Genomic DNA, 25,770 nt, shown 5'->3' with positions numbered 1-25,770 from the left:
GTCATGTGGGTGGCAGCCACTCGATGTGTCCCCTTCACGTCGATGTTTCTCTCACTCTCTCTCACTCTCCATCCCACTCTATCTGAACAAAAACTGGAAAAATGTCCTCGGGTGAGGATAAAAAAAAAAAAAAAAATTCCAGACCCATGGAAATCGAAAAAAGCTTGTATAGCAATATACACTTCAAAATGAGATCTATAATAAGAGAAAAAGGTCACTACAAAATATTTAATGGATTGATCCAACAAGAGGATATAATTCAAATAAATATATATGCACTAAATATAGGAGCACCAAAATATATTTAAAAACTTCTGGAGGACTGCAATAGAGAGATCAACAGCAATACAATCATAGTAGGGGACTTTAATGCCCAACTAACATCACTTGATAGATCTTCTAGACAAAAAATTTACAAGAAAACAAAGATGCAAAATGACTCCCTAGATCAGCTGGATTTAATTGATATTTACAGAACATTGCAACTCAAAGCTGCAGAATATATATTCTTCTCAAGTGCACACAGGATATTTTCAAAGATATATCACATATTAGGACACAAACTAAGTCTCTAAAAGTTCAAGAAGATTAAAATTATATCAAGCATCTTCTCAGATCACAATGGCATGAAACTAAAAATAATTTACAATAAAAACTCTCAAAATTGTTCAAATGCATGGAGGCTAAATAGCATGTTATTAAACAATTAGTGGGTTGCCAATGAGATCAAGAGAGAAATACAATACTCTTTGGAAATTAATGATAATGAACACACAACAACACAAAATCTACAGGACATAGTGAAAGCAGTCCTGAGAGGGAAGTTTATAGCATTTCAGGCCTACCTCAAGAAACAGGAAAAATTTCTAATAAACTAACTAACCCTATAATTTAAAGATTAAGAAAAACTAAAAAACTCAGAAGTAGAAGAAAGAAGAAAATAATAAAGATCAGAGCAGAAATAAATGACAAAAAGACAAAAAATAAATAAAAAACAGAAAAGATCAATTAAACCAAGAAACCAAGAGATGTTTCTTTGAAAATATAAACAAGATTGATAAATCTTTAGCCAGACTCAGAAATAAAGACAGAGGACACAAATTAATAAAATCAGAAACAAAAGAGATGGAGTAATAAGTGACACCGTGGAAATACCAAGGATTATAAGAAAATACTGTGAACAATTATATGTCAACAAACTTGACAACCTAAGTGAAATGAACAAATTTCTAGAATCATACAGTCTTCCAAAACTCAAATGTGAAAAGTCAGAAAATCTAAACATACCATTAACAATGAAAGAAATAGACACAGTAATCAATAAACTACCAGCAAACAAAAATCCTCGTCTGGATGGCTTTACAGGGCAGTTTTACCTAACTTTCAAAGAACTAATACCTATTCTCCTCAAACTATTCCAGAAAACATGCCAGAGGAAGGATGACTTACAAGCTCTTTTATGAGGCCAGCATAATCCTTGTCTGAAAACCAGATAAAGACACTACAAAGAACAAAAATTATAGGACAATATCCCTGATGAACATAGGCACCAAAAGTTTAGCAAATTGAGTTCAACATGTTACACCATGACCAAATGTAACTTATCCCAATGATGTATGGCTGCTTTAATATTTGTAAATCAATAAATGTGATACACCACATAAACAAAATGAAAGATAAAAATCATATGGTCATATTAATAGTAGCTAAAAAAGCATTTTGCAAAATCTAATACCCAATTTTGATAAAAACTCCCATTAAGTGGGAATGGGAGAATCATACCTCAACATAACAAAGGCCATATATGACAAATGTACAGCCAACATCATACTCAGTGGGCAAAAACTAAAAGCATTTCCCTTAAGAACTGGAACAAGACAAGGATGTCAACTTTCATCACTCTTCTTCAAAACAGTACTAAATAAAAAAGAGAAAAGGTGGTGGCAGGCAGGACCAGAGGAACAGTCAGTATGTGAGAGAGTGAGCGAGTGTGAGAGAGAGTGTAAGTGGACATTAATGTGGACGAGCAACCTCGAGCAGTGGAGAAATGCAGAGCAGAAGATTCCTGTGCTGTGGACAGGGGAGCAACCGGCTACCTCAGTAAGCTGCTCTTCAGGGCACTTCCCCCAGCTTGGCTGGAAGGCCCCACCATTTTAAAAGATCCCTGTTCTTTTCTGGGAGGAGACAGCAGGAGAAGTTAAGGCCCAGTAACCTGAGCCCACCAGAGCACCTCATACAATCAGACCAGTGGACACCATTATGTCAACACAGAACAGACACTGTCAAGGTGCCTGCTGCGTAACTCAAAAGCGGCTGGAAACCCAGCAACATCCCCCAGAGCAGCAGCCTGATTAGAACCCAGACACACCCCTAGTAACAAGACTCAGGACAAGACATTTATCCTCAGGTAGCAGCAGCACATATTGGCAGATGAGACCCATCCCCAAAAGCATCAGCAGAATCTGAGCAGGTGCTGAGCCCCACCAAGCCTCAGTGCTCCCCGCTGCCAGCAGCAGGACCAGGGGTTCTAGTGGGACCCGCACAATACAGCTATCAGTGACACCAGTGAGGAGAGCAGCTACAGTGGGGCCAGCAAGATTCAGCAGCAGTGCCTACAAGGACAGACCAATATCAACTGCCAGTAGTCAATTCTCCAGGACACACAGCAGGCAAGAGGTGGCATGCACTAAAACAGTCTGGGAGACACAGCAGCCTTATTTGATACACACTGACTTGACTACACATTCCAACACCCCTCACTGGGTCTAGAACTACCAGATGGCTAAACTGGGGAGACAGAGAAACAACACCCAAATGTAAGAAAAGGAGAAGTTGCCAGAAAGAAAAACTACATGAAATGGAAAAAAGCAATTTTACAGATACAGAACTCAAAGCAATGATTTTAAGGGTCAAAGAATTCAGTGAGAAATACAAGCAACTTAATGAGAAGCACAGAGAACTCAGCAGGAACTACATTAGATTAAAAAAGGTAGAAGCCATGAATAAAAATCAATAGAAAATAAAGAACGACATAGCTGATATGACAAATAACTTAGATTACAATAGTAGAGTGGAACAAGCTGAAGACCGAATCAGTGAGTTAGAAGACAAAGTAGGAAAAAATGCCCAAAGAGAGCAGCAAGTGAGAAACAAAACTAAGAAAACAAGAGGAGAGTTTAAGGGAGCTTTGGGACAATACAAAGTGTTGCAACATTTGCATAATAGGGGTACCAGAAGGAAAAGAATTAGAGAAAGTAATAGAGAACCTGACTGAAAAATAATGACAGAAATCTTCCCTAATTTGGTCAAGAAAAAAGTCACTCAAGTCCAGAAAACAGAGAGAGTCCAAAGCAAGATGACCCCAAAAAGACTCATAGGTAGAAACATCATAATTAAAAAAGCAAACGTTAAATACAAAGAAAGAATTTTCTTTTTCTTTTTTTCTTTACAGAACAGTTCTATCAATTTATTTATTGGTTTATTTATTTTATTTTATTTTTGCTTTTGCATTTTAATATAGTTTATTTTTATTACTGTTACTTTTGTTTTTTTCTAAATAGTTAATTTATTTTTGTTACAGATTTTCCTCCTTTTTCCCCCACTGATTACCCCTACACCTACCTCCCAACCCTCTCCCCAACTTTGTTGTCCATGTCCATTGTTCATACATATATACATATAAGTTTTGTGATTTATGTATTCCCTCCACCCCCTCTTCAGGGGATTGTCATTCTGTACAAAACTTCCACCACTCTGAAATTACCACGTTCCTCACAGTGCTATGAACATTATATTCTACAAATAAGTTAGATCATGTGATATTTGTCTTTCTCTGCTTGCCTTGTTTCGCATAAGATAATACTTTCCAAGTCTCTCCATGTCCTCTCAAAGGATAATAGATCTTTCCTTCTTAAAGCTGCATAGTACTCCTTTGTGTACATGTACCACGGCTTTTTTATCCATGTGTCTACTGATAAACATTTGGGCTGTTTCCAGATCTTAGCTATTGTAAATAGTGCTGCTATGAACATGGGGTTACATATATTCTTTCTGATTGGTGTTTTATGCTTCTTAGGGTATATTCCTAAAAGTGGGATCACTGGGTCAAATGGAAGTTCAATTCTTAATTTTAGAGGTAACACCATAATGTTTTGCATTGTGGCTGCACCAGTCTGCATTCCCACCAGCAGGATACTAGAGTCCCCTTTTCTCCACACCCTCGCCAACACTTGTTGTTTGATGATTTGTTGATGGCGGCCATTCTGACAGGTGTGAGGTGATATCTCATTGATGTTTTAATTTGCATCTCTCTGATGATTAGTGATGTTGAGCATTTCCTCATATGTCTCTTAGACATTTGTGGGTTCTATTTTCAGAGGAATCTATTTACTTCCTCTGCCCATTTTTTTAATTGGGTTCTTTGTCCTCATTTTGTTGAGTTATATGAGCACTCTATATATATTGGAATTAACCCCTTATCTGATATATCATTGACAATTATGCTCTCCCATACAGTGGGTTGCCTTTCCACTTTTATGATTGTATCTTTTGCTGTGCAGAAGGTTTTGAGTTTGATGCAGTCCCATGTGTTCATTTTCTCCTTTGTTTCTGTTGCCTTAGGGGATGTATCATTGAAAATTCTGCTGTGTATAATGTCTGACATTGTGTTACCTACATTTTCTTCTAGTATTTTAATGGATTCATGAGTCACATTTAAGTCTTTTATCCATTTTGAGTTTATTCTTGTGTATGGTGTAAGTTGATGGTCTAGATTAATTTTTTTTTGCATGTAGCTGTCCAATTTTCCCAACACCATTCATTAAAGTAGCTGTCATTACTCCACGATATGCTCTTGCCACCTTTGTCAAATATTAATTGAGTATATTGCCTTTGGTCCATTTCCGGGTTCTCTGTTCTGTTCCACTGGTGTATATACCTGTTCTTGTGCCAGTACCAGGCTGTATTGATTACAGTGGCTTTGTAGTATAACATGAAATCTGGTAATGGGATCCCTCCAACTTTGTTCTTTTTTTCAAGATTGCTCTGGCTATTCGGGGGTTTTTTGGTTCCATATAAACTTTTGGAGTATTTGATCTAGTTCTGTGAAGTATGTTGTTGGTATTTTGGTGGGGATTGCATTGAATCTATAAATTGCTTTTGGTAGTATGAATATTTTAATGATGTTGATTCTTCCAATCCATGAACAAGGTACGTGCTTCCACTTTTTTATATCTTCCTCTATTTCTTTTTTCAATGACCTGTAGTTTTCTGCAAATAGGTCCTTTATTTCTTTGGTTAAGTTTATTTCTCGGTATCTTAATTTTTTTACCGCAATGGTAAATGGGATCATTTTCTTAGTTTCTCTTTCTGTGAGTTCATCATTGGTGTATAAGAATGCCATTGATTTCTTGACATCAATTTTGCATCTTGCTACTTTGCGAAATTCATTTATTAAGTCTAGTAAATTTTTGATGGAATCTTTGGGGTTTTCTACATATAGTATCATGTCATCTGTGAATAATGACAGTTTCATTTCTTTCTTTCCCATTTGGATCCCTTTTATTTTTTCCTCCTGTCTGATTGCTGTGGCTAAGACCTCCAGGACTATGTTAAATAAGAGTTGCAAAAGTGGGCATGTTTGTTTTGTTCCTGTTCTTAAGGAAAGGCTTTTAATTTTTGCCCATTGAGAATAATGTTTGCTCTAGGTCTTTCATATATGGGCCTTAATTATGTCAAGATATCATTCCTCTATTCTCAGATTGCTGATTGTTTTTATCAGAAATGTGTGCTGGATTTTGTCAAATGCTTTTTCAGCATCTATTGATATTATCATATGATTTTGATCTTTAAATTTGTTTATGTGGTGTATCACATTTATTGATTAGCAAATATTGCACCAGTCTTGCATCCCTGGGATGAATCCCACTTGATAATTGTGAATACATTTTTTGATGTATTGCTGGATTCAATTTGCTAGTATTTTGGCATCTCTGTTCCTCAGGGGTATCGGTGTGTAGTTTTGTTTCAAGTAGTGTCTTTTTCTGGCTTTGGAATTAGAATTATGCTGGCCTCATAAAAAGAATTTGGAAGAATTTCTTTCTCTTGATTTTTTTGAAATACTTTGAGGAGAATGGGTATCAGTTCCTCTTTGAATGTTTGGTAAGATTCCCCAGTGAAGGCGCTGGGGCGTGGGCTTTTGTTTGGTGGGAGAGTCTTGATTACATCTTTAATTTCTTCTCTTGTTATTGGTCTGCTAAAGTTTTCTATCTCTTTCCAGATCGGTTTTGGGAGACTATGTGTTTCTAGAAATAGGTCCATTTAGCTTTCATTGTCAAATTTTTTGCCGTATAATTGTTCATAATATTTGTCAACAATCTGTTGTACTTCTATGGTGTCAGTTATTATTTCTCTTCTTTCATTTCTGATTTTGTGTATTTGGATTCTCTCTCTTTGTTTCCTGGTAAGTCTAGCTAAGGGTCCATCAGTCTTGTTTATCTTTTCAAAGTACCAGCTTTTTGTTCTATTGATTCTTTGAATTACTTTTGTGGGGTTTTTGTTAGTTTTTTATTGTTCTCCATGTCATTTATTTCTGCTCTGATCTTTACTATTTATTTTCTTCTACTTGCTCTGGTGTGTTCTTTTTTTATAAATTATTTTTGTTACTGATGTTTCTCCTTACCTACCCCATTGACACCCTTCTCCCCATATACCTCACCCCATCCCTGGCTTTGTTGTCCATGTACATTGCTTATGTGTACATACATATAACTTATGTGGTTTATCTTGTCCCTTCCCCAAACACCCACTCTTCTGAGGGTTGTCAGTCTGTATCCTACTTCCATGTCTCTGGGTCTACCTAGTTCGTCAGACTGTTATGTTTATTATATTCCACAAATAAATGATATCACGTGATATTTGTCTTTCTCTGCTTGGCTTGTTTTGCTTAGGATAATACTCTCTAGATTCCTCCATGTTGTCTCAAAGGATAAGAAATTTTTCTTTCTTACATATCCATAGCATTCCATTGTGAATATGTACCACAACTTCTGTATCCATTTGTCTACTGATGGACACTTGGGCTATTTCCAGATCTTAGCTATTGTAAATAGTGCTGCTATGAACATGGGGGTACATATATTACTCCTGATTGGTGTTTCTGGCTTCTTAGGGTATATTCCTAGTAGAGGATTCACTGGGTCAAATGGAAGTTCAATTCTTAATTTTTTGAGTTAACACCATATTGTTTTCCACAGTGGCTACACCAGTCTGCATTCCCACCAGCAGTGTACTAGAGACCCCTTTTCTCAACATCCTCGCCAACACTTGTTTAATGATTTGTTGATGGCGGCCATTTGGACAGTTGTGAGGTGATACCTCATTGTTGTTATAATTTGCATTTCTTTGATAATTAGTGATATTGAGCATTTTTTTATATGTTTCTTGGCCATATGTATGTCCTGTTTGGAAAGGTGTTTATTCAGCTTCTCTGCCCTTTTTAAAATTGGGTTCTTTGTCTTTCTTTTGTTGAGTTGTATGGGTACTCTATATTTTTTGGAAATTAAACCCTTATCTGATGTATCATTGTCAAGATGCTCTCTTATACCGTGGGTTGCCTTTCCATTTTGATGGTTGCATCTTTTGCTGTACAGAAGCTTTTAAGTTTTATGTATTACGATATGTTTATTTTCAACTTTGTTTCTGGGGCCTTAGGGAATGTATCATTGAAAATTCTGCTGCGTATGATTTCCAACATTGTGTTGCCTACATTTTCTTCTAGGATTGTTATGGTTTCATGAGTCACATTTAAGTCTTTTATTCATTTTGTGTTTATTCCTGTGTATGGTGTAAATTTATGGTCTAGTTCCACATCTTTGCATGTAGCTGTTCAATTGTCCCAACACCATTTATTAAAGATGCTGTCTTTACTCCATTGTATGCTCTTGCCTCCTTGGTCAAATATTAATTGACCATAAAATCTTGGGTCCATTTCTGGGTCCTCTGTTCTGTTCCACTGGTGTATATACCTGTTATTGTGCCAGCATCAGGCTGTTTTGATAACAGAATCTTTGTAGTATAACCTGATATCTAATATTGTGATCCCATCTATTTTGTTCTTCTTTTTCAAGATTGCTGTGGCTATTCAAGGTCTTTGTTGGTTTCATATAAACTTTTAAAATATTTGTTCTAGTTCTGTGAAGTATGTCATTGGTATTTTGATGGGGATTGCATTGAATCTATATATTGCTTTGGGTAATGTGGACATTTTAATGATGTTAATTCTTTCAATCCATAAACAAGGTATGTGCTTCCATATTTTTATATATTCTTGTATTTTTTTTCCGTATACTGTAGTTTTCTGCAAATAGGTCCTATACTTCTTTGGTTAATTTCATTCCTAGATATCTTAATTTTTTGCTGTGATGGTACATGCCATTATTTCTTTTAGTTTCCTTTTGTGATTACATCATTGGTGTATAAAAATGCCGTCAATTTCTTGATATTAATTTTGTATCCTGCTACTTTGCCAAATTCATTTTTTTAAGTCTAGCAGTTTTTGATGGAGTCTTTATGGTTTTCTATGTATAGTATCATATCATGTGCAAATAATGAGAGTTTTACTACCTCCTTTTCAATTTGGATCCTTTTATTTTATTTTATTTTTTCATGTCTGATTGCTGTGGCTAGGACTTCCAGTACTATGTTAAATAAGAGTGGCAAAAGTGGGCATCCTTGTCTTGTTCCTGCTCTTGAGGGAAATGCTTTTAGTCTCTGCCAATTAAGTGTGATGTTTGCTGTAGGTATTTCATATATGCCCTTTATTATGTCGAGATATAATCCTTCTATTCTCACAATGCTGAGCGTTTTTATGAGAAATGGATGCTGGATTTTGTCGAATGCTTTTTTGGCATCTATTGATAAGATCATGTAGTTTTTATTCTTCATTTTATTTATGTGGTGTATCACGTTTATTGATTGGTGAATATTGTACCAGGCTTGTATCCCTGGGGTGAATCCCACTTGGTCATGGTGAATAATTTTTTTATGTATTGCTGGATCTGATTTACTAGTATATTTTCAAGATTTTGGTGTCTATGTTTATCAGGGATATTGGCCTATAGTTTTGTTTTGTGTTTTTTCTTTTTTTTCTCTGTAGTGTCTTTCTCTGGTTTAGGGATTAGAATTATGGTGGACTTATTAAACAAGTTTGGAAGTCTTCTCTTTTCTGAAATTTTTTTAAAAAGCTTGAGGAGAATGGGTGTTAGGTCTTTTTTGAATGTTCGGTATAACTCCCCCATGAAGCCATCTGGGCCTGGGCTTTTGTTTGCTGGTAGAGTCTTGATTACCTTTTCAATTTTCTTAGTTGTTATTGGTCTGTTCAAGTTTTCTATCTCTTCCCAGTTCCATTTTGGGAGACTATGTGTTTCTAGAAATATGTCTATTTCACTTAGATTGTTGATTTTGTTGCCATATAATTGTTCACAGAAGTTGTTAACTACCTTTTCTATTTCTGTGGCATCAGTTGTTACTTCTCCTCTTTCCTTTCTGATTTTGTGTACTTGGGTTCTCTCTCTTTATTTCCTGGTGAGTTTAGCTAAGGGTCCATCAATCTTGTTTATCTTTTCAAAAAACCATCTCTTTGTTTCATTGATCCTTTGAATTTTTTTTTTTTTTGGTCTCTATATCATTTGTTTCTTCTGTGATCTTTACTATTTCCTTCCTTCTACTTGCTCCGATTTTCTTTTTGTTTGCTTTCTAGTTCTTTACATTGTGAGTTTATATAGTCATTTAGAAATTTTTCTTGTTTCTTGAGGTAGGTCATGAACTTCCTTCTCAGAACTTTTTTTGCTGCACCCCATAGATTTTGTGTTGTTGTTCATTTTCATTGGTTACCAGAAAGCTTTTAATTTCTTCCTTGAACTCCTCGGTAACCCATTCATTTTTTAATAACATGCTATTTAGCCTTCATGTGTTCAAATGTCGTTGCATGTTTTTGTTGCATTTGATTTTTAGTTTTATGCCATTTTGATCTGAGAAGATGCTTGATATGATTTCAATCTTCTTCAACACGTAGAGATTTAGTTTGTGTCCTATCATGTTGTCCATCTTTAACAATGTCCCATGTGCACCTGAGAAGAATGTGAATTCTGTAGTTTTGGGGTGTAATTGTCTGTAGATATCTATTAAATCCATTTGGTCCACTGCTTCATTTAAAGTCTCTGTTTCCTTGCTAATTTTTTTGTCTGGAGGATCAATCTAGTGGTACCAGTGGGTTGTTGAAGTCCCCTGTTATGATTGTATTGCTGTTGATTTCTCCTTTGAAGTGTTCTAGAAGATAGTTAATATATTTTGTTGTCCCTATATTGGGTGCATATATATTTACCACGGTTATATTTTCCTGGTGAATAGATCCTTTTAATATTATGTAGTGGCCTTCTTTGTCTCTAGTTATGGCCTTCATTTTGAAACCTATTTTCATCAGATATGAGTATTGATACCCCAGCTTTCCTTTCCTTTTTGTTTGCTTGGAAGATTTTTTTTTTCTATCCCTTCACTTTCAACATACGTGAGTCTTTTGTTATTAGGTGGGTCTGTTGTAAACAACATATAGATGAGTCATGCTTTCTTTTTTTTTCCTCACCCGAGGATATTTTTCCATTTTTTTGTACAGATAGAGTGGGAGGGAGAGAGAGGAAGGGAGAGAGAGAGAGAAACATCGATGTGAAGGGACACATCGAGTGGCTGCCACCCGCACGACCAACCAGGGCCGGGGACAAACTGCAACCGAAGTACGTGCCCTTAGCGGGAACCGAACCTGGTCTCTCTGGACCGCAGGCCGACGCTCTAACCACTGAGCCAAAGTGGCCAGGGCGAGTCATGCTTTCTTATCCAGTCAGCTATTCTGTGTCTTTTTTTTTTTTTTTTTTTTGAGCATTCAGTCCATTTACATTTAAGGTGATTATTGATATATGCTTATTTATTGCCATTTTGTTTAGTGTGGTTCTATTTTTCTTTCAATTTTTTTTTTTTTTTTTTCTAATTACAGCAGTCCTTTTAGCATATCTTGTAGTGCTGGTTTGGTGTTAATATATTCCCTTAGCCTTTTTTTTTTTTTGTCTGGGAAGCTCTTTATTTGACTTTCTATTTTGAATGATAGCCTTCCTGTGTAGAGTAGTCTTCGATTTAGATCCTTGCTTTTCATGATCTTGATTATTTCATGCCATTCCTTTCTGGCCTGTAGTGTTTCTGATGAGAAGTCAGCTGATAGACTTATGGGCGTTCCTTTGTAGGTAACCGTTTGCTTACCTCCTGCTGCCTTTGGGATTCTCTCTTTGTCTTTAATTTTTGGCATTTTAATTACTATGTGTCTTGGTGTGGGCACTTTGGGGTTCTTCTTTTTGGGGGCTCTCTGTGCTTTTTCAACTTGAATGCCTTCTTTTTTTTTTCCTCACCAGAGAACCTTTTTCTATTTTTCTTCAGATAGAATGGAAAGAAGCAAGAGAAAGAGAGAGAGAGAGAGAGAGAGAGAGAGAGAGAGAGAGAGAGAGAGAGAAACATCGACATGAAAGGCACACATTGAGTGTCTGCCACCTGTACAGGCAACCAGACCCAGGGACAACCTGCAACCGAGGTAGGCATCCTTTTTCAGGAAATGAACCCAGGTCTCTCTGGACCGCACGCCGACCCTCTAACTGCTAAGCCAAACCAGCCAGGGCTTGAATGCCTTCTTTCTTCATCAAGTTAGGAAAGTTTTGTGTCACTATTACTTCAAATATATTCTCTAACACTTTCCCATTTTCTTTCTCTTCAGGGATTCCTACGATGTGAATGTTATTACATTTCCAGTTGTCCCACAGTTCTCTTTTGCTTTCTTCCTGTTTTTTAATTGTTTTTTTCCTTTTGGTTTTCAGCTTCCTCTACTCTTCTGGTTAGTCCTTCCAATGTGTTATTTATTTCTGCTATGTCATTCTTCATTTCCACTTGGTTGGTTCTCAATGTTTCTGAATCTTTACTCATGGTGCTGATGTCCTTACTCATGCTGTTCAGCTTCCTCAAGATCATGGCTCTGAACTCTACCTCTTATAATTTCCTTAGCTGCATTTCATTGATCTCATCTTCTATAGAGTTCTCTGTTCTTTCATTTGGAATTTGTTCCTTTGTTTCACCATTTTGGCTATCTCAGTGTGTTTTGGAGCCAGCCAACTTTTCCCTGTGGGTGTTGATCTTCTGCTGTTTGTGGCTCTACTGGGTTTTGATGAGCCTGCGTGGGCCCACGTTAAACACCACTGTCAAGTCTTACTTTCTTGGGTTGATTTGCAAGCCCATAAAAGGTTCCGTTATCCTCTAGCTTTTTGCTTGGGGTCTAGTCATCTCAGTTTGTCACGGCCTTCGAATGTAGCGCTCTTGTTCTGTATAAGATGATTTCCAGAGGGTTGGATAGATGCTGATTGTTAATGAGCCTCAATTTGCATTTCTTTGGATCACCTGGAAAAGGGTGAATCTCCGAGGGTGACGGGCAGCTGCTTTTCCCCACAGTTCTGGGAAGGAGCACATTGGCCACCTTTTTTTTGTGGCCGCAATTCAGCAAAAACTCTGAGTGCCCTTCAAATCCTGGGTGTCCCCAGAGTGCTCCACCCCAGTTTGCCTTCCCTCTGCCATAGCCCCCAGGTGAGTTGCTGTGGTTATTTAGCCCTCTGTCACAGCTCTTTGCACTGTGGAGTGGATTTGGTCTTTATTCCCCAAGGGCACTGCTCGCAGCTAAGTCTGCTGCTGTCAGTGTGCTCCCAGCCTGCCACCCTCTCACACCTCCACAGATCCTACTAGTGTCCCTGGTTTTATGGTCCTGTCCTGCTGCTTTTCTGTTGCTTTTTTCCAAGAATTTGTCTTTATTTTATTTGTAATTCCCATTTTGTCCTGGGAGATCCTCTTGTAGCTTCCATTCACTCCACCTCCATTTTCACATCCTCTCTGCCTATGTTATGGGCTGCAGGGTTGCCCAGGCCTCTACAGTGCTTCAGCACCCCACATGTCCTGCAGGTAACTGGATGGCATAGTCCCTGCTGTGTCACACAGGCCTCTGTGGTGCTTCAGTACCCCACATGTTCCATGGGTAACTGGATGGTACAGTCCCTGCTGGTCCAAACAGGTCTCTCTGGTGCTTCAGCACCTAGCAGGTCCCATAGGTAACTGGATGGGACAGTCCCTACTGGTTTGCAGAGGCCTCTCTGGTGCCCCCACACTCTGCAGGTCCCATGAGCAGGCAGCTGGATCACACCAGTCCCTCTCAGGCTCAGGCTTCCCACCACTCTTGTGGGCTGCTGAGTGACACAGGCTTCTCTGGTGTCCCAGCTTACTGCAGGACCCACAGGTAGCTGGACTGCACCAGTCCCTGTCAGGCTCTGGCTTCCCTTGGGTCTTGTGAGCTGCTGGACCACACAGGTTTCTGTGGAGCCCTGGGTCCATCCGCTAGTGGCTGGGGAGTGCTGCTGCCCTGTGGGGCTCAACTCCTGCTTAGCTTTTGCTGTAGTTTTGGGGGATGGGCCTCATCTGCTGGTCTGTGCTTCTGTTGCCTAGGGATGGATGTCTGCTCATAGCCTCTGTTGCTGGGGGTATATCTTTACTCTGATCAGGTTGCTACCATGGACAATGGTCCTGGGATCCTGGCTGTCCCTGGTTTTCACGACCAGCACCTTGGAAGCTCTACTTCTGTGCACTGGTCTGTGTTGACACAGAGTGTCCACTGGTCTGATGGTGCCAGGTGCACTGGTGGCTCAGTTTGCTGGGCCCTAGCTGCTCCCCCTGCCTCCTCCCAGGGATTACCCGGGATCCTCCAAAATGGCGGGACCTCCCCATGGAACAGGAAGAGGCACCCCAAAGAGCCGCTTACCATGGTAGCTGACTGCTCCAGTCCACAGCACAGGAATCTTCTAGTCTGCATCTCTGTATTGCAGGAGTTTGGTCATCACCTTCATGTCCACTCACACTCTCTCACACACTAGCTCACTCTCTCAAACACTCACCCTCCATCCAGTCTTGCCCATCACCATCTTCCCTGTTTTTGCCTGTTTGTTTATTATTAATTTTAAATTTTTTTTATTAATTTAATTTTGTTACAGATGTTTCTCCTTCCCCCCCCCAGATACCCTACTCCTTATCCTGCCCCCCCAAGCATTGTTGTTTATGTCCATTGGTTATGTGTACATGCATATAAGCTCTTTAGTTTATCTCCTCTGAGGTTTGCTTAATATGTTTTGACTATACACACCTCAACTCCTCTCTAGAATTTAAATAAATATAGCAAGCAGGAGATTTTTTCAGCTGCTTTAGTTATGAGGCTATGTCAGAAGCAAGACATTGGCACTGCCAGTCCCACCCTAGACCTAGCTCTCTGACATCTCAACCTGATCAGCTCCAGTCTAAAAATCTTCCTTTTAAGATCTTAAATCCTACAAGATAAAGAAAGGAAGAAAATTCACATCTAAGGAATTGTATATAGCATAAAGCATACAACCAAGAGGTCAAATGCATCCCAGAACATTGTAAAATGTCAACTCCATAAGTTGTATGTTGTACCTCATATGTGATATTCCAATACCTAGCACATTGAGTGGCTAGGCATTTAATATGTGCCCAGTGTATATTTTTGTAAGAAAGAATATAAGGAATATAAGGGAAAGAAGGAAGAAGGGAAGTTTCTAAGAAAAATATGCAAAGAAGGAATAGTGATAGAATAAGGCATTCTAGAACTCTAAGGCCCAGGAGGTAGAAGGGACCATAAGAGACCTCTACATTTACATAGGAGATTATCTGAACCACTAATCACTCCATTTTTGAGAATTCATTGTACAAAAGTCTCACTTTGTATTCCATTTTTATTGTTAGTATAGTTACACTCACACACTGGTTTTTAACTTACTGAAAATTCCCAGACTATACATCCAGGTTTACTATTCCCACCTGAGATATCAATGTGCTACTTAGGAAATTTAACTTTATTAATTTAGTTTCCAGAGCAGCCAAGCAAATGGTCAATTTTCAAAAGAAAAAAGAATTAAATCAACCTAGTTGTATCCCCTTATCCATGATCCCTTGAATGGTCATGGCACTTAGATAAATATCTTTATATAAAAGAATTTCTGGTTTATTTAGAGAGAGGGGGAAAGTCCTTGTAAAATTCTGATTAGTTCAGACTCAACAAAACTAAGAAAGTTTATTTATTTATTTATTTATTTAATATTTTTTCTTTATTGATTTAAGAGAGAGAGAAGGAGAGGAGAGAGATAGAAACATCTATGAGAGAGAACATCAATTGGCCGCCTCATGCATGCCCCCCGCTGAGGATTTGGCACACAACCTGGGCATGTGCCCTGACCAGGAATCAAACCAGCAACCTTTTGGTGCATGGGTCAATGCTCAGCCAGTGAGCCACAATGGCCAGGCAAAACTAAGAAAGTTTAATGTACTCTGCTCTTAAGGGGAAAAGAAAAATTAAATTAGAAGCCATCACAATTAAAATTACAACAATTTTCAAGGCCTGCCTTGCATTCAGAAACATTCAAGCAGGATTCCTGTAACTTTTATAGTTGAAGCTTTGTACAATGGTAGCAAAGGGTATGAATGATCTTCTTATGGTCCTGAAACAGTCTCAGTGCATAAAAATACAATGATGAGGTCAGCCAGTGTGGCTCAGTGCTTTAGCACTGACCCATGCACCAAGAGGTTGCTGGTTCTATTCCCCATCAGGACACATGCCTGAGTTGTGGGACCAATCTCCAGTGGGGTGCATGCAGGAGGTGGCCAATCGATGTTCTCTTTCATGGATGTTTCTATCTCTCTCTCCCACTCTCTTCCTCTCTCTCTAAAATCAATAAAGAAAAAAAAAAGAAAAGAAAAAATACAATGATGCCATATGAACTTTTGGAGTGTTTGTTCTAGTTCTGTGAAGTATGTTGTTGGTATTTTGATGGGGATTGCATTGAATCTATAGATTGCTTTGGTAGTATAGACATTTTAATAATGTTAATTCTTCCAATCCATGAACAAGGTATATGCTTCCACTTCTTTATATATTCTTCTATTTCTTTTTTCAATGACCTATAGTTTTCTGTGAAGAGGTCCATTACTTCTTTGGTTAAGTTTATTTCCAGGTATCTTAATTTTATTGCTGTGATGGAAAATGAGATTGTCTCTTTAGTTTCTCTTTCTGTGATTTTCTCATTGGTGTATGAGAATGCCATTGATTTCTTGATATTAATTTTGTATCTTGCTACTTTGCCAAATTCATTTATTAAGTCTAGCAGATTTTTGATGGAGTCTTTAGGGTTTTCTATGCACAATATCATGTCATCTGCAAATAATGACAGTTTCACTTCCTCCTCTCCAATTTGGATCCCCTTTATTTTTTCTTCATGTCTAACTGCTGTGGCTAAGACTTCCAGTACTATGTTAAATAAGAGTGGTGAAAGTGGGCATCCCTGTCCTGTTACCATTCTTAAGGAAAAGGATTTTAATTTTTGCCCATCGAGTATGATGTTGGCTGTAGGTTTTTCATATATGGCCTTTATTATGTTGAGATATGATCCTTCTATTTTCATATTGGTGAGCGTTTTTATCAAAAATGTGTGCTGGGTTTTGTCAAATGTTTTTTAAGCATCTATTGATACGATCATATGATTTTTATCTTTCATTTTGTTTATGTGGTGTGTCACATTTATTGATTTGCAAATATTGTATTATCCTTACATACTTGGGATGAAACCCACTTGGTCATGATGAATAATTTTTTTGATGTTTTTCTCTATCTGATTTGCTAATATTTTGTTAAGGATATTGGCACCTGTGTTCACCAGGGATATTGGCCTGTACTTTTCTTTCTTTGTAGTGTCTTTGTCTGGTTTTGGAATTAGGTTTATGCTGGACTCATAAAATGAGTTTGGAAGTGTTCCATCTTCTTGGATTTTTTGGAATAGTTTGAGGAGAATGGGTATTAGATCTTCTTTAAATGTTTGGTAGAACTCCCCCGTGAAGCCATCTGGGCCTGGGCTCTTGTTTGCTGTGATTTTCTTGATTACATCTTCAATTTCCTTTGTTGTTATTAATCTGTTCAAGTTTTCTGTCTCTTCCTGGTTCAGTTTTTGAAGGCTGTGTGTTTCAAGAAATGTGTCCATTTATCCTAGATAGTCCATTTTTTTAGTATATAAGTGTTCATAGTATGTTTCGATGATTCTTTGTATTTCTGTGGTGTCAATTATTACTTCTCCTCTTTCATTTCTAATTTTGTTTATAGAACAAAAAAAGACCCTGAATAGCCACATCAATGTTGAAAAAGAAGAACAAAGTGGGAGGGATCACATTACCGGATTTCAGGTTATACTACAATGCCACTGTAATCAAAACAGCTTGGTACTGGCACAGGAAGATAGATCAATGGAACAGAATAGAGAAACATAAAATTAACCCAAGACAATATGCTCAATTAATATTTGACAAAGGTGGCAAGAGCATACAGTGGACTCAAGATAGTATCTTCAATAAATGGTGTTGGGAAAATTGGACAGCTACTTCCAAAAAGTGAAGCTAGAACACCAACTTAGACCATATATGAGAATAAACTCAAAATGAATAAAAATCTTAAATGTAACTCATGAATCCATAAAAATTTTAGAAGAAAATGTAGGCAACAAAATCTCAAATATCATATGCAGCAGAATTTTCACTGTTACATCACCTAAGGCAAGAGAAACAAAGGAAAAGATGAACACATGGGACTACATCAAACTAAAAAGCTTCTGTACAGCCAAAGAAACAACCATCAAAACAGAAAGGGATCCCACTATATGGGAGACCATAATTGCCAATGATGAATCAGTTCAGGGGTTAATTTCCCAAATATATAGAGTGCTCATACAACTCAACAAAAGGAAGACAAAGAACCCAATTTAAAAAATGGGCAGAGGACCTAAATAGACACCTCTCCAAAAAGGACATATAAATGACCAGGAGACATAAGAAGAAATGCTCAACATCACTAATCATCAGAGAGATGGAAATTAAAATAACAATGAGGTATCATCACCTCACACCTGTCAGAATGGCCGCCATCAATAAATCATCAAACAACAAATGTTGGCGAGGGTGTGGAGAAAAGGTGACTCTAGTACACTGCTGGTGTGAATGCAGACTGGTGCAGCCACTGTGGAAAACAATATTGTGTTACCTCAAAAAATTAAAAATTGAGCTGTCATTTGACCCAGTGATCCCTATTCTAGGAATATATGCTAAGAAACCCGAAACACCAATCAGAAAGAATATATGTGCCCCCATGTTCATAGCAGCACTATTTACGATAGCTAAGTTCTAGAAACAACCCAAATGTCCATCAGTAGGTGAGTGGATAAAAAGCTGTGGTACATGTACACAATGGGACACTATGCAGCTGTAAGAAATAAAGATCTCTTATCCTTTGAGATGACATGGAAGGACCTGGAGAGTATTATGCTAAGCAAAACAAGCCAAGCAGAGAAAGTCAAATATCACATGATCTCACTTATTTGTGGAATTTAATGAACTAAACAAACTATTGAACAAAATTAACCCAGAGACATAGAGCTGGGGTACAGACTGATAAGCCTCAGAGGAGTGGGCTTGAGGGGAAGAGATAAACCACAGAACTTACATGCATGTATGCATGACCAATGAACATAGACAACAAACCTGGGAATGGGGCAGGGGGGAAGGGGAGGGGGGTGTCGACGGGGGAAAAATTAGAAGCATCTGTAACAAAAAACATATTAATAAACAAAAAATAAATAAAAATTATAAAAAAGTGTTAACTAACTAACTAAATAAATGAAATAAAAATACCAAAATGATTCCAGATTTTCCATAGTAATTCAAGCAATGTGAACACAGGCTCCTTGGTAAGATTTTTAAAATGGATGTTAATATTAAGAAATTCCTCAGCTCATCCTTTAGAGATCTGGAATACTTTATGAGGCAGAATACCCAATTCATCATCATTCTGCAATGATTTTGTCATATCATTATCAATGTAGTGGTAGAGATGGTAGTGGAAGTGGTAGTAGCAGTGGTGACTGTTGACATTTATTTAACCCTCGCTACATGGTGAACTCTAGATGAATTCACTTATTTATTTATAAATTATCATATTTAATCCTCAAATCAACCCTCTCAGGTGAATATTAATATTATATTTACCTTGCAGATAATGACACTAAGGAACAATATGTTAGGTATTTTGTCTATAGTTACTAGCAGGGCAATTTAGAGAAAATTAAGTTGGCCTGTGACCATAGATCAGATTTTATCTTGGCATGAAGCTTTCTGCTCCAACCACAAGTATACCTCACTCTTTGGCTCTCTCCAAATCATTTTCTAACACAATAATTAGTAGAGATCAGATGTTAAATTGGGAAGCTAGGTAAAAGACCAGGTTAAAGTCAGAGGAACTCAACCCCAGCCATCCCCCAGTTCCATAAACATAGATTAAAAATATTTCTCCTCATGAAATATTAAAAAAAACATAATTTTTAGATGGTAAGAAAAGCATGACATTACTATGTAAAACTATAATTTATATAAAAATGTTTTCCTGATGATTGTTAGATTTTCAGATAAATTAATATATTCATAACTCACTATAATAAAGAAGAATTAGGCAAGTACTTTATATCTATCAACTCTGTGATCTTTTCTCATCTTATTAAAATCAACATTATTCTGATTATAGGCCAGGTGTTCAGATTACCTTTTAAATTGATAACAATATAATATTAGCACCATATTCTTTAAAATATTCACATACTTTATGCAAAATCATGATTGTTAGCAGGATAATAATTGGCTTAATTAAGAAAAAGGAAGGGAAGGAAACAAACATTTATTGACCACCTGCATCATATTTTATTAGGTACCTCCACATACATTATCTCATTATGATGATAATACATATCTCACATAACTTAAATGAGGATTAAATGAGCCCACATATGTGAAAATGCCCGGGAAAGATAGAGAAAGGGACCTAGTGTTATAGATATGTACCATGTTCTAGGTCCTGTGCTGTGTGCTATCACATACATATTTCTTTTAATCTTCACAACAGCCCTGCACGCTTGGCCTTGCTATCCAGATTTTATGCATAAGGATACTGAGGATCAGACATATTTTTAATCCCTAATAACATACAGCTAGTAGATGGTTGAGCTAATTCAGACCCTGAGGTTATTGAGTTATACATCCATGAACTTGCCACTTCATTAAAGAATAGCAAAAGCTTTTTTGTTTTGTTTTGTTTAATTCTCACTTGAGGATATTTTTCCATTTATTTTCAGACAGAGTGGGAGGAAGAGAGAGGGAGAAACATCAATGTGAGAGAGATACATAGATTTGGCTGCCTCCCACATTCCACCGATCACGCCCGGGGATCAAACCACAACCAAGGTAAGTCCCCTTGACAGGGATCAAACCTATGACTCTTTGGTCCATGGGCCAATGCTCTAACCACTGAAGCAAACCTGCCAGGGCACAAAAGCCTTTTTAACAGCACTTCATTATAGGGAAGGGAGGAAAGAAAAACACCAACATCCATTCATTTATTCATTCAACAACAACTGAAGACATAGTTGTGCCAGCAGCTGAGCTAAATTTTTCCATAAATTATCTCAGTAAATCTTTACAACATACCTAAGGAGAAGGCATCAGGATTATTCTAATTTTACAGATGAGGAAATTGGAGCTCAAGGAAGTTAAACTGACTTACTCAGCATCACAGAGCTAAGACACGGCAGAATCTGGATCCAAAATTTAGTTGCTTATCTTCAAAATCTGTACTCTTTCCAGTATATTGTGCTGCTTCTTGAACTCAAATTATGCTCCCCTCTATATGCAAAGCAAAGTTTTATGAATCATCTTGGACACCATAGGAAGCCCAGATTGCTGGTCCCCAACACTAGGGCTCTATTATGTGGACTGACTTCTGTAGCCAGGAGAGAAAGTGAGAAAATGAAAGAGGCAGAGAGAGAAGTGCTCAGTCATGCTGGTCACCTGAAGTGGAAGGGAATACAAGAAACCATCAATTATAGCTGTCTTCTTAATGCAACAGTATTTCTGAACTACTGCCTATTCTTACACTAAAGATATATTGATGCTATCCTGAACTCATGATTGTTCTGTGTACACCATGAGTATCATATCAGAGTGGGATGTGTTCTATGCAAAAGTATCTCCACCACTGGAGGTAGAATTCCATGGCTCCTTCTGCTAAATAAAGAGTAACACAGAAGAAGCTGCTAAAGAATTAATAGACTTGATGGATCTCCTAAGACTATTTTAAAGTCATGAATTTGCCTCCAAGATCAGTGTTCTGTCATTCACCTCAGCAACATCACATTTTGTCCTACTAATCCATGAGCCAATGCCCATACTGCTGGGTAAACAAGCCCAAGCCTACCCTCTTCTCTAGGGTCAGTGGTCATTTTCATCTCTGGTTGCAGCAACATTCATATCCTCCACTCTTGTAACAGTTCTCACTATTCTTCCAGCCAAGGACATGATTTTTGTATTAAATATTGATCAAGCTAACTTGTCTTTTCTTTGATTTAAAAATGCCCCCCTTGGCTCTTCCTCATAAGGCCATCTTTCTATACTTGCACCAGTAGAACAGAACTAGAAGTCAGAAGTTCCATAGAATCCTTTCCTAGGTGACCCAAGGACTACCCTAGGGAGTTGTTGGCCCAGAATGAAAGTCTGATATTAATGAAAGCTAGATGCAAGGTTCAAGCTCTGTGAGACAGGTTAAAATCCTACATAGGAAAAACTATACTGCACTTGAAATCTCTCGGTAGTCACCTGCCAAACACAGACCTGGGATCACAATAAGGAACTGGGCCAGAGAGTAGAAGGCTTCCAAACAAAATCTTCAAAGTGTACATGTTAATGAGTGGGTTCGCCAAGGAAAAAACTGCAGACTTAACATGCATAAAGCAGTGTAATGGAAGATAATACACGTGGTCTTTGAATGTGGAAACCTGGGTGACTTGTGACAGTTACTTAATCCCTCTGAGCTTCTGTTTCTTTATCTTAAGCAGTGGTGATCTTGGTGGAAAGAATCTGAAGCATGAGCCAGGCCATCACATTTACTGAGTGCATATTTCATGCCAGGCATTATACTCAGTACTTCACATATACATTCACTTCATCTTACCAAATTTTTTTCAAGTTATGAACTATTTTTGAAATAATAATACACAATATAAATTAGTACCTGGTTTGTAGGGCCTGGATTTTAGCACACAATAAATGTCAGCTTCCTTCCTTTTGACATCTATAACAAAATGACAAGAATTCCAGTTCCCAAAGAAGACTTTTTTTGGTGGTTCTCCCTAGTGCTTTTGAAGTTTGTATTTTACATGTGAAAAGGCTTTGAAGCAACTATTTTTTAAGTAATCATAGAATGTCAGAGCAGACGGTACCTTAGATATTGTTGATGTCTGACTCCTCAATGTTTAGAACAGAAAAAAATGCTTATTTATTATTGGTTCTGCAGCAAGGACTACACCACAACCAAGATGTCCTCCCACCCAAATGTGTATGTTTAAATGATTTTTAAGGGACTGGCTCAGAAAAAGCTATTATTAACCTTGCATTAATAGAAATAAAGGGCAGCATTCAGATTCAGGTGGCTGCAGCTCATGAAGCTCCTTGAGGTTTCAGGAAATGGCTTTGGGGCATGGCAGGAAATTAGGGAGAGAAATGAATCCACAGTCCACAGGATTCATCATATTGGAATAGACAATTTGGAAGCAAAGGAGGAAATAAAAGCAAAACCATGACCTCTAAACATCCCTATCTTTGGAAATTAGGAAACTGCAGAATGTTTAACTTTCTCTGTGGGGTTGTGAAGCGCACTGGCTTCTCCCATGGGCTCGTTTACAATTCCTACCACAAGTCAATCCAAGCCATATTCACCCAAAGACCCCTGTCAAAATGAGTAAATTGACAAGGAAGAACTCTGTTCCTGAGTTGGCTTTATGTTTTGCAAATATTCCAGAAATGTTTGCTGAATCAGTGAATCAATTAATCAAAGCCAGCTTAGGGAGATCCTTCTGTTCTCACTGGAACACAGAAGTAGAGTTTCTAATGTCACCCATAGGCATTGTCCATTAGTTCTGTTTCTCAGCTCCTAGTCTTAAGGTAGGGAATGGACCTTCTTTGGAGAAGGCAACACCTTTTTTTCAAAAGTAAAACTGTCTAGTAGCTGTGCTTCAATCTGAAAATTTCAAAAAAAAAAATGGTAAGCAGACCCCTAGGCAGGTAAACCTGAAAATAAAAACTGTGGTAATAACTACAATTTCTCAATAATCTAACGAGATTAGAGATGAAAACAAAGCTTCCTGTTCTGTTAACACTTCATCTGTCACTCACTCAAAGGAAAAGTATGTAATGGTTCCGTTCATCTGTCATCAGAACCATATTTCTCATAGAGAAATGGTATGAGTGAGAATGGAAACAATCAAAGGGACACATGGGTTGTGGGAGTGGGAATGGGGAGGAGGCATCAATCAAGGGAATCATCTTAAAATATTAGAGCAAATTCCACTCTAGTCTGTAACTTTCTCAGAATGAACAAGCACTGATTTTTGCTCACCTGCTTACTTTATATATATATTAAAAGAGTAGATAGAATACCAATGTCTTAAAAGAATTCCAGAACTCTGATATGTACATACATACATAAACTCAAAGGTTTACAGGATACACACATAGATCAAACATACAGAATGTAACAAAACCAAAGAGGCCAACGTATATAATTAGACAGACACAAATCCATAAACAAACACACATAAAAAATATAAATCACACACACACACACTTTTGAACACAGCTCCTGGACTAATTGAACAAACTGAATGCTCCCACATGGTAGCTTGCTATTACTTCCAATCTCTTTACCTGCCTCAGCACTTAAAGGTTTTCCCTAACTTGTTCAATTGTTTTAAACTTTGTAACACTCCCAATGCAATTTATCACCTATCCTTAGTAACTGGTGTTTGAGGGGTTCTAGAGTGTTTACTTTAAATTACACCCTTCTCTGGAATAAGTTAAAACTCAAAGATGGGAATAATAAAATACCTTTACAAACTGTATCCTTCTTTTTTATTATATTATTAAAGGGAAAATCATCCTCCCTACACAACACCTCATTGTACACAACACCTCATTGTCCATAGGATATCTTGGCCAAATCCAAATCGTTATGAACCATGTTTCCGTTTTCAATAGACATTTTTCAAATCCTTGCCACTGTCCTGCTCCTATTGAGACAACATCATATCCAGCTTCTCTGAATCAGCACTAGATTTGAGTCAGATATTAAGAAAATAACAGGAAATTGATATCCCAAATAATGTATTTGTAATCACTGTCCTAAGTCTCATTCTGAACAGGAATTGAGTTGGTAACAACTTAACTTACTATGACTTACTATATCAAGAGTGGGGAAAGAGAACTTGTTTGCTTCACCCTCTGTTTTTTTTTTTTTTTTTTTCCTTTATTGATTTCAGAGAGAGGGGAAGGGAGAGATAGATAGAAACATCAATGAGAGAGAATATCAATTGGCCGCCTCCTGCACGCCCCCCACTGAGGATGGGGCCCACAACCTGGGCATGTGCCCTGACTAGGAATCGAACCTGCGACCTCTTGGTGTATGGGGTTGATGCTCAACCACTGAGCCACACCAGCTTGACTGCTTCACCCTCTTGATCACTATAATTACAAACCCCACACATTTTTGGGGAGTTCTTTATAGTTTACGAAGTATTGTTGTTGCTTTGTTCCATTGTTCAAGTTGTTCCTTTGCAGGTCCTTAAAACAGTTCTTTGAAGTTACTGAAGCACATTTAATGATTGTTTGCATTTTACTAACAGGGAAACTGAAGCCCAAGAGTGTGTGATGACATGTCAAAGATCCACAGAGCTAAGTAGTGTCAGAGCTAGGTCTTAGACCTATGTTTTTATGACTCTACAGACAATGATTTTAAAACTATAACACTGTATTCCTTGCTGCCTACTCCATGTCACCCTCCCCTAACATATGCAACAGGGTAAGTCCCTTTTCTGGCTTTTACACTTTTCTGGCAACATCTCAGGCTTCTGTCCTCCTGTGCTCTCAGCAAACTTAACCTATTTTATATTTCTTCACCCTGGACCATCTCCTCTATGCCCAAATGGATAATATTGTCTTGTTTAATCTTTATGAGGTGTTAAGTAACTTGCCAAACATTACACAGCCAACAAATTGTAGAGCCAAGATTGCAATCCTGAGCCAATGGGCTTTAATGCCTATGTTCTTCCTACAACATTACACTGCCTCTCAGAGCTAATTTGTTAAACTAATCTGTTAATGGATCAATACCATACAAATGCTAATCAAAAGAAAGTTGGAATAAATGTATTTCCCATATTATTGCAGTCAATGTGACACAAGAGCAGTTTATTACAATTTTTCTAACTGAATTCTATTGTCAGGATATTGCCCAATGTTGTACTGTATACCTGGGTAGATCCTGTGACATAACTAGGGGATAATGTAACACAGTATAATAAACCACTAAATGAAACATATTCAAATATCCACATATAAATTGGAGGTAATAATATATTTTAAAAAGACACAAGGAAGAAGTTAAAGTTGTCTGCAATGACCAAAAAGCAAATAAAAATTGAGCTTGGCTAGGAATGATTTTGAAAT

Source organism: Molossus molossus, unplaced genomic scaffold, assembly GCF_014108415.1.
Source record: "Molossus molossus isolate mMolMol1 unplaced genomic scaffold, mMolMol1.p scaffold_m16_p_2, whole genome shotgun sequence".
NCBI classification, from domain to species: domain Eukaryota; kingdom Metazoa; phylum Chordata; class Mammalia; order Chiroptera; family Molossidae; genus Molossus; species Molossus molossus.
This window is presented reverse-complemented; position numbering follows the sequence as displayed.